Below are 9,577 nucleotides of genomic sequence, written 5' to 3'. Positions count from 1 at the left end.
ACTGAGCCACCCAGGCTCCCTCAAGCATGGTTTTAAAAGCTCTGCATATATCAACTCATTTAAAACACATAACACTGCTATGGGGTAGGTTACCTTTATTACCCACAGTTTACAGTTGACAATACTGACATGTTACAATAAATTACCCAAGGTCACACAGCTAATAAGTAGCAGACAGGGATTCGAATCTAGAAAGTCTGGTTCCAGAGTCAGGCTCTTAACCACTAAGAGATATGTGTGTGTGCATATGTGTGTGTATACATGATCACCATTATTCTTAATTATTATATTCTTTTGGAGAAATCAAAGACTTTGGTAAGTCACACATTGCATGGGAAATTCTAGAGGTCTGACATCATAAGTACTTGATTAAGAGAATTTGTCTGAACATGAGTAAAGCCATTGACATTGGAAGCTGTTGAAATGGATATTTCTTATTTTTAGTCTGCCCAGCATTTTCTGATCACTTTTGCTACATCAGGGAAATCTCTAGACCTAGGAGTCCTGCTTCCCCAAGACAGAAACCCAGAAAATTCGATTCCTTGGGATCCTTTGCAGCTAGCCCATAGGTATGCGAGATTTTATCTCTGAAGTTGTACAAGGAAACAGACTCAGTGGAAGCAATCCATTTTGCAGATAAGGGTGGAAGTAGAGGGGACAGCTGTGATCCTAAGGTTGGTTTCTCACCTGGGAGTTAGCTGTGGTGCTGGCCAGAGTATGGACACTGTCAAGTCAGTTCCTGGCAGAAGGACCGTGGTGAGCCATCCATGGTGGGGAGAGCAAGGCCAGCAGGTTCCTCATCAGACCATTCCTTCACTAGGGTTTTCACTGTTGCTCCTGGAAGTGTAGCTTGAATTCACATCTGTTTTCTCAGGTCGTCCCCCTGATTCTGTGAGCCATCCTGTGATATGATTTATAATAAGAAATGTATAGTTGGTTTTTGTCCAGTGAAGAGAGTGAAAAAAAAAAAAGATGTCCTTTGTTATGTTAATGAGATGACTTTTGGAAAGACCCTAAGGATGGGGCTGGTCAGAGCAATTACAGGGCTGGAGTTTTCAGTGCCCGCCCCCCACCCCCCAGCCCCATCCTGAGGAAGGAAGAGGGGCTGGAGATTGAATTCAATCACTGGTGGCCACCGATTTAATCAATAGTGCCTGTGTAATGGTGCCTCCATAAAAACCCAGAAGGATGGGGTTTGGAGAGCTTCTGGGTTGGTGAATACTTGGAAATATATGAGGGGAGAATGGCAGGACCAGACAGCATGGAAGCTCTAATGCCTCCTTCCCACACACCTGACCCTGTGCATACTTCATGAGAGAGCTAAGGCTGTCTCTCAGTGCTGGAAGCTAGGATAGCTCAACAGGTGAATCTTGCTTATCAGCAAAAGAGAAACTGAAGGCTCACTGAGGAGCCTGATGCAGTTCAGGCCTTTGAGAACTGACGATATAGCAAAGGAATGAAGAATCTCATCCCTTATGAGTTTGGTATCTACATGATAAGAAGATTAGATCAGAAATGACAAACTGCTGAGTTTTTCTGTTGTCTTTTTTTTTTAATCTGAGTCTCAGGAGGTCTTAAATATTAAATCATTTTGTCTAGAAATCTTGTGTAAAATTGGACTGGAATAAATTCAAGACAGTAAGACATGGATTGTATTTCCAAATGGTATCTTTTTAAAATATTTTATTTATTTATTTATTTATTTATTTATTTATTTATTTATTTATTTATTTAGAGAGTATGCGTGAGCTGGGGGAGGCGGCGTGTGGGGAGGAGCCCAGGGAGAGAATCTCAAGCAGACTGCGCTGAAGTGTGGAGCCCAACACGAGGCTCGATCCCACAACCCCGAGATCATGACCTGAGCCGAAACCAAGAGTCCATCACTTAACTGACTGAACCGCCCAGGTGCCCCTCAAATGGTATTTTTAAGAAAAATCCAATCATGCCTTTTCAGCATTCAGAACTCAACCTCAGTCCCACCATACACAGCTATACCACTGTGAGCAAAAATCCAGGGCCTAAAAGAGATTGAGAGAATAAATACTCCTTGGAAGTTGTTTCTAGCCAGAAAGTAAATATGATCAAACAATGGAGCATGGTTGTGGTATTTTTCAAATATGAGCTAAATTCAGCGTGGTGTGTTACCAAGCTCAATTTACTCAGCACAAAATGTTCCAATTCACAAGGAGGTGTGGGGAAGAGCCCCAGTTTACTTTACTTGCAACTGGAAATTTTGGAGGAAGATTAAGTTTAAAAGTTATTTTTCTCATTCTGAAGTTTACTTTTGGTTTTTAAGGGCTCCCTGGCTTCTCAGGACATCAAGGCAAAGCATGCTTGTTGTTTTCACTGTGAAGTTACAGTAACTAACTGGTAGTTTTTAGAAACACGGAGTATAAGGTTGCCTTTGTCAGCAAGCTATTAGACTGTTGATTAACCCCTACTCAAGGTCTGATGTTTAACTTCTTGAAGTAAACATTTGCAGGTCGCAGCAGTGACTATGTGTAGGTTTTACATATCACTTCAGGTGAAGAGGTGAAAGTGTTAATGGTAAACTACACATTTGGTCAATGTATCCGTTCCCTGTGTTTAAGAATTGAATGTGAATTACAATGATAAAGGAAATCAGTCTCTTGGATTCTGAACTATAAATTCATGATAATTTCAAGAAAAATATTTATAACTTTATGATTTCAATGTGGAACTATGATTTTTGAAATTTAAAAGTTTGCAGAAAACTACAAAATCTTTAAAAAGTTTTAAAAAAGCATTTTACGTTGGTTTTTTATGATTTTTTTTCTGTTTTATTTTATTGAACTGAAGGATTACGAAAATGGAAGTGTGAGGATCAGTCATGATCTTATTGCAGAAGGCCAGGTGAAAGATAATAGTAGCTCAGTCTGATAGAGATGGGTGGAGCAATGTGTTCAGATTCAGGATATATTCTAGAGGTAGAACTGACAGGACATAGTGATGGGTTGGATGGGTGAGGATGAAGGAAAGGAAGGCATCAAGAATCAATCCCAGGCTTCTGGTTTTGGTAACTGAAAGAATGGTAGTGCTAGGATTTATGGCAGAAAATAAAAAATTCCACTCTAAACATATTAAGTTTGAGATGACTTTGAGTCATCTAAGTAGGTAATATACAACTAGAGTTCAGAGAAGCAAGCTGAGGATCAATAAAATTGGGGTTTAAAACAAATAAATGGTATTTGAAGTCACAGAAATAGATGGGTTCACCTAGACAACGTATGGATATTGAGAAGAATCTGGTAGGAAGAACAATGCTGGCAGACGCATTGCAAGTGCAAAGGGCCTGCAAGGCAAAGGGCTTGGCGTGTTAGAAAAAAACTGACAGAAGGCTCAGATGAGGGAAGCATCAGGACCAGGGTGGGTGGCGTGAAATGAGATTAGAGAGATAGGTGGATACAGATCCCACAGGAAAACATTTCTCAAAACTTTTTGACAGTGACTCACTGTGGGTAACACAGTTTATATCTCATTCAGTACTTAAACAAAGCAAATGCACGAAACAAGACGTACTCTTATAATGTGTAATGTCTACGATATGTTCTATTATGTTCTGTAATTTTATTTTAAAATGCTGATCATTACCTACTGAATTGATTTCCTGACCAACTAATGGATTTTTGCAAAAATACAGATAAAGGTCCTTGTAGGCCAGGGTAAAGAGTTTGGGAAATCATTGCAAGTCTTTATTTATTTATTTGGCAGAGAGAGACACAGCGAGAGAGGGAACACAAGCAGGGGAGTGGGAGAGGGAGAAGCAGGCTCCCGCTGAGCGGGCAGCCCGATGCGGGGCTCGATCCCAGGACCCTGGGATCATGACCTGAGCCGAAGGCAGACGCTTAAGGACTGAGCCACCCAGGTGCCCCTATTTTTATTTTTTTTTAAAGATTTTATTTATTTATTTGACAGAGAAACACAGAGAGGGAACACAAGCAGGGGGAGTGGGGGAGGGAGAAGCAGGCTCCCGCTGAGCGGGCAGCCCGATGCGGGGCTCCATCGCAGGACCCTGGGATCATGACCCGAGCCGAAGGCAGACGCTTAACAACTGAGCCACCCAGGCGCCCCACGTTGGTTTTTTAAATTTCCAGGACACAGTTGGAATCCAAACATTCTAGTAGTTGCTAGATTTCTGGAAATAATTACCTGCAAGGAGATTAACACCTCTCAACGAGTTAGTGGCCCAGCTGTATGCTATTGTTTGTTGGTAAGGGAGCTATTCATTCATAGAGCTGAGCCTACCAAACCAAACAAAGAGACTCTTGGTGGCTATTCAGGTAACTCCAAGCCAAGAAAAAAGGATTGCCTCATTTCCTCAAGACTGAACTTTTGATCAGTGCTGTGTGGTCAATCTAAAAAGTTTGATGGAATTTTAAACAAGGTTTTAATGGCATTTCGGAAGCCACCACCAAATATCCTCTGCTAAGGAAGCAGGATAACAAGACAGATGGAGTCAGATAGGAATTTGTTAAGGAAATTCGCCTCTATTACTACACTATGCATAGAACTCTTTCTGACATCTACTGTCAAGGCTGATGACTATTTTACAAATAATAATAAATTATTCACTTTGGCAAATCTGAGGATGTAACATGGGCCTATTTCATAACTTTCAAGTTTTTTATAACTAAAATGAGGTTGAGTTTGCAAGATGCTGGGGTACAAGAGAGAAAAGATTGACAAAGCTCCTGTTCCCGTGGACCTTAGATGCTAGTGGCGGAGACTGACTGTAAATATCTTTTTAAAATATATTTTTACAAGTTGTGATTAGTGTTTTGAAAGAAATAGGGTACTGAGAAGAAAATAACAGAGGGAAACTAATTCAATAGGGTGATCAGGGAAGTCCTTTCTGAGGTGTGGACTTTAAACTTGAGACCCAAAAGATGAAAAGAAGCCGTTCATGGGAAATCTGGTAGGAAGAACAATGCTGGCAGACGCATTGCAAGTGCAAAGGGCCTGCAAGGCAAAGGGCTTGGCGTGTTAGAAAAAAACTGACAGAAGGCTCAGATGAGGGAAGCATCAGGACCAGGGTGGGTGGCGTGAAATGAGATTAGAGAGATAGGTGGATACAGATCCCACAGGAAAACATTTCTCAAAACTTTTTGACAGTGACTCACTGTGGGAAACACAGTTTATATCTCATTCAGTACTTAAACAAAGCAAATGCACGAAACAAGACGTACTCTTATAATGTGTAATGTCTACGATATGTTCTATTATGTTCTGTAATTTTATTTTAAAATGCTGATCATTACCTACTGAATTGATTTCCTGACCAACTAATGGATTTTTGCAAAAATACAGATAAAGGTCCTTGTAGGCCAGGGTAAAGAGTTTGGGAAATCATTGCAAGTCTTTAAGGAAGGGGGAGCATTATTAATTTAAAAAAAATCATTTTAGCTATTGTAGGAAGGATAAACTGAAGGATTACGAAAATGGAAGTGTGAGGATCAGTCATGATCTTATTGCAGAAGGCCAGGTGAAAGATAATAGTAGCTCAGTCTGATAGAGATGGGTGGAGCAATGTGTTCAGATTCAGGATATATTCTAGAGGTAGAACTGACAGGACATAGTGATGGGTTGGATGGGTGAGGATGAAGGAAAGGAAGGCATCAAGAATCAATCCCAGGCTTCTGGTTTTGGTAACTGAAAGAATGGTAGTGCTAGGATTTATGGCGGAAAATAAAAAATTCCACTCTAAACATATTAAGTTTGAGATGACTTTGAGTCATCTAAGTAGGTAATATACAACTAGAGTTCAGAGAAGCAAGCTGAGGATCAATAAAATTGGGGTTTAAAACAAATAAATGGTATTTGAAGTCACAGAAATAGATGGGTTCACCTAGACAACGTATGGATATTGAGAAGAAAAGGAAGGGCTCAGGAAGGACTTCCAAGGAGTTCCCATGCTGAGAAATGGGATAGAGGGGTTAGGAGGACCTAGCAAAAGAGATCAAGAAGGACCTACCTTGAAATATGAGCAATGGCAGCAGAGTGCACTATCCTAAGAACCACCAGGCAGAGTGTTTCAAGGATGGAAAAGCTGTGTGAAGTACTATTAAAGAACCAAGCATAATGAGAATGGAAAATTACCCATCTGGCACTGTGAAGGCCTTTGGCAATCTTGACAAGGGTATCTGAGTGTAACTGAAGGGACACAAGCTAAATTAAACCCTATAACCCAGAAATTCCACCCCTCGGTTATTGGAAACAAACTCTTGCATGAGTACACCAAGAGACTCCTATACAAGATGGTCATAACTGCTTTCTTTACTGGGGCAAATAACTGGAAATGACCCAAATCTGCATCCTTAGGAGAATAGGTAAATAAATTGTGCTGTATTCATGGAATGGAGTAGTATAGAGTAATGAAAGTGAATTCTTCAACGGGGGTAAATCATGTGAACTTAATGTTGATGGGGAAAAAGGCATAGAAAAAAGGTATAATTCCATTTATATAAAGATTAGAAATACATTGTTTAATGATGCATAAGCAAGGGAATGACAAACACAAAATTCAGAAGGGCCGTTAGCTGGTACATATGGGAATGCTCAAAGATTAAACTATGTATTGTATACATTTTGGTGGATATAAAATATTTCATTAAAAATAGCTACCTAGCTCTGTCCACTGAATAGGCCTAAATGCATTAACCAACCCAGTAGCAGTGAGTACTGCTACTCAGTACTCTGGTCTCCAAATGCTATTTCCTACTGAAAAGAATAAGGACTCTTTGGGAAAAGGGCTGATTTCAGGTATGGAACAAGGGAATATACAGGACAAGTTTGAAAATGTTGTCTTAGACTATAAGGAAGATCTTGGGATTGCTAGGGTTGTGTCTAAAGAACTCAGAAGCCAAGCTGAAGGGTGCCTGGGTGGCTCAGTTGGTTAAGCGACTGCCTTCGGCTCAGGTCATGATCCTGGAGTCCCGGGATCGAGTCCCGCATCGGGCTCCCTGCTCAGTGGGGAGTCTGCTTCTCCCTCTGACCCTCCCCCCTCTCATGTACACTCTCTCTCTCTCATTTTCGCTCTCTCAAATAAATAAATAAATCTTAAAAAAAAAAAAAGAAGCCAAGCTGAAGAGGCTCCCATTGAAAAGATGGGAAAGTTTGAGCACCCATAAGGATAAAAAATGCAGTAAATTGAAAAACACATCAAATATTCTTACCTACTTTTCTTATATAAACTATTATTACTATTGGTTATCTAAATGGCAAACAAGGACAGTTTCTCTTTATAGTATTCCAGATAATAAATGAAGAAGAAATGAGAAAATATAACCATTTTGCAATTTGTAGTCAATGAATAGACTTAGACATCATTCATCAATTCCTAACATCACAGAAAGAAAATCAGACATTATGTGCAAAAAGAAATCAAACCTGAATCTGATCAAGCCTCTAGATCCAACTACCAATTTATAGGAAATGCAGAAGACACAACTACCAATTTGTGGGAAATGCAGAAGACACAGGACTATCTTAAATCACACTGCAGGGATGTAATCTGCAAGATGAATACTGTGGAAAATTCCCAAAGACAAACAACTTGATTTTTTTTCAACAACAACAATAAGAACAACTGTAAACTGGTAAAGGAAACTGAGAGACGAAAGAGGAACCTACTGATTTAAGGAGCTTTAAAAGATAACCAATCCCAATATGTGGACATTATTTGGATTCTGATTCAAACAAACTATTAAACATTTCTAAGAAATGTATGGGACAATTGGAAATTTGAATGCTGATAGATACTTAGGATGTTAGGCAATTTCTAAGTATTTTTATATGTGATAAGGCGATTGTGGTTATAGTAAAATGAATTTTACATTTAAAATGACTTTGGTTTGGAGATAAAAATTAATTTTTAAAAAAGAGCTAATTTGCGGCACCTGGGTGACTCAGTCAGTTAAGCGTCTGCCTTCAGCCCAGGTCATGATCCCAGGGTCTTGGGATCGAGCCCCACATCAGGCTCCCTGCTCTGCGGGGAGTCTGTTTCTCCCTCTGCCTCTGCCCCTTTAGGCCCACATGTGCTCTCTCTCTCTCAAATAAATAAATACAATCTTAAAAAAAAAAAAAAAGAGCTAATTTGGGTTAGTTAAATAGACAAAAGAAACATTTAGTTAAAATATCTGATTGAATGCACTTTCAAAGTTGCTTTCTCCCAAATTAGAGTGATAGAAAAGTGTATACTGTACATACATACTTGTATGAATTTTAAAGACATAAATCCATGAGTACAAAAAAATAATGGAGCAAAACAACGACAGAATTCTGGACTTGGGGACACAATGCCCATGGGAGGGTGGGAGTATACCAAAAACAGAGAGTTAAGTGAAAGCTTCCTTGGCCCATCCAGCTGGAGAATGTTGGTTTTATCACTTTAACTTGCATTTCCCTAATTAAGAGTGAGGTTGATCATCTTTATTACTGGCCATTTAGTTTCTTTTTTTGTGATTTGGTTGTTCATATATTTTGCCTAATTTTCTAGTGGGTGGCTTGTTTTCAAGTATTCTGAATACTAAACTTTCATTGGTTGTATATGTTGCAAATATCTTCTCTGAGACTGTCACTTGTATTTTAACTTTGGGGTGTCTTTTGTCATGTATATATTTTATGTAGTCAAATTTATTAACATTTTCCTTTATGATTTATGGTTTTTATCTTATTTAAGAATACTTCCCCTTCCAAGGTCATAAAGATTTTTCCTATATTTTCTTCTAAAAGTTTTAAGGCTTTACCTTTCATTAAATACTTAATCCATCCGGAACGATTTTTGTGTAAGATTTAAAGTACAGATCTAGGGGCACCTGGGTGGCTTAGTCGGTTGAGCGGCCGACTCTTGATTTTGGCTCAGGTCATGATCTAGAGGTCCTGGGATTGAGCCCCAAGTCAGGCATTGTGCTCAGTGGGGAGTCAGCTTGAGGATTCTTTCTCTCTCTCTCCTTTGGCTCCTCCCCCTGCTCACACTCTCAATCTCTCTGAAATAGATAAATAAATTTTAAAATTAAAGTATAGATCTAATAGCTTTTAAAATTTTTTAAAATTTTTAAAAGATTTTATTTATTTATTTGAGAAAGAGAGAGAGAAGGAGCAGAGGGAAGGGCAGAGGGAGAAGCAGGCTCCCCCCTGAGCAGGGAGCCTGACACGGGCTCGATCCCAGGACCCTGGGATCATGACTTGAGCTGAAGGCAGACGCTTACCTGACTGAGCCACCCAGGCGCTCCTTAATAGCTTTTTTAAAAATGTGAATTATCCAGTTGTCCCAAGATCATTTACTGAATAGTTCATCATTTTCCCACTAGTTTAACATAGCTTTTCCCATCACATACAAGTTCCCAAATAATCATTAATCTGTTTTCAATTGTTCTCTTCTATTTTATTGATCTGTTTGTCCCTTTACCCATGCTTCTTAGTGTGAACTACTATAGCATCAAACAAAATCTTGATAGGCAGTTGGGCAAGTAAAAGAAGGCTTTGTTTTTTAAAGCAAAGTCAAAACATTATTAGAAGAGAAAGGAATTAGACTGAGAAGGGGCAAAGGCCATAAAAT

The sequence above is a fragment of the Halichoerus grypus genome, chromosome 7 (genome assembly GCF_964656455.1).
Source record: "Halichoerus grypus chromosome 7, mHalGry1.hap1.1, whole genome shotgun sequence".
In the NCBI taxonomy this organism is placed as follows: Eukaryota; Metazoa; Chordata; class Mammalia; order Carnivora; family Phocidae; genus Halichoerus; species Halichoerus grypus.
Note: the sequence above shows the minus strand (reverse complement) of the source record.